Source organism: Nomascus leucogenys, chromosome 1a (assembly GCF_006542625.1).
Source record: "Nomascus leucogenys isolate Asia chromosome 1a, Asia_NLE_v1, whole genome shotgun sequence".
NCBI lineage: Eukaryota > Metazoa > Chordata > Mammalia > Primates > Hylobatidae > Nomascus > Nomascus leucogenys.
This window is the reverse complement of record NC_044381.1, coordinates 5,077,640-5,078,884: the sequence shown is the minus strand read 5'-3', so window position 1 is coordinate 5,078,884 and position 1,245 is coordinate 5,077,640.

Sequence of the window (1,245 nt, the reverse complement as noted above, 5' to 3'; positions counted from 1 at the left end):
GCACTAGAATTGGTATTACTGTTCTTATTTTGCAGATGAGAGAATCAGGCAGGTTAAATATTTTTATTCCATGTCAGAGAGCAAAGTGGATGTTCATATCCAGAAAAGAATTAGGTTAGAAAGCTTCCCTTCCTGGGATTCTTAAAACATTTTTGGGAACACTTCTTCAGAAGATCTAGAAAGGTGGCTGAGTAATCCATCAGGCATTATTAAAATGGGAGGACCTCAAGGTCTGGTGGAGATACTGGTCTTAACAATGTGCAAAAATTCCAAGATGAAGCTGATTTTCAAAGAGATACCTAATAAGAAAGCATCTAAGTACTTGTGGGTCTGATAAGAATTCTGAGTCTCGTTCTCTACATTTAGAAATAGAGAAATGGAGAAAATTTTCAGAAAAAAAGAAAACATCATTCTTTTTCCCATTATTCTGTTTAATTTAGCCCTTGGTTAACATAAACCAGGTTTAGATTACTCTCATTGAAGAGCTTTGAAGAGGTCTTTTAATACCAAAATTGCCACCTTGCTTCAAGTATAAACCAGCAAGTTCTTAGACACCAGTTCCACTTTGAATTAGAACAACAGAATTTAAGAGCAAGAGGGGTCCTTCAAATCTGACTCCAGTCCATGCTACTATCCTCCTTAGAGCTGAGGAGCCAAGGTTCAGAGGCATGAAGTGGCTTCATCAAAGTCATCCATTAGGTTTTGGCCAGTGCTTGGCTTAAGAAGAGGGGTCTTGTGCGGGCCGGGCGCAGTGGCTCATGCCTGTAATCCCAGAACTGTGGGAGGCCGAGGTGGGCAGATCACGAGGTCAGGAGATGGAGACCATCCTGGCTAACACGGTGAAACCCCATCTCTACTAAAAATATAAAAACGACATTAGCCAGGCGTGGTGGCGGTGGGCCCCTGTAGTCCCAGCTACTTGGGAGGCTGAGGCGAGAGAAGGGCATGAACCCGGGAAATGGAGCTTGCAGTGAGCAGAGATTGTGCCACTGCACTCCAGCCTGGGTGACAGAGCGAGACTCAGACTCCATCTCAAAAAAAAAAAAAAAAAAAAAAAAATAGGAGTCTTGTGCGCTCCCTACCCAGTGCTCTTTCATTTCTCTGCCTGGTGATGCTCTATTGCCTTCTGGCTGAGAAACCTCCATAGTAAGGGCTTTCCAGGATGACTTAGTTATTTTCTTTGGAGATACTGAGAACATTAAAAGAAGTCCTTTTTAAAACATGAGGATAAAAACACCACTTAAA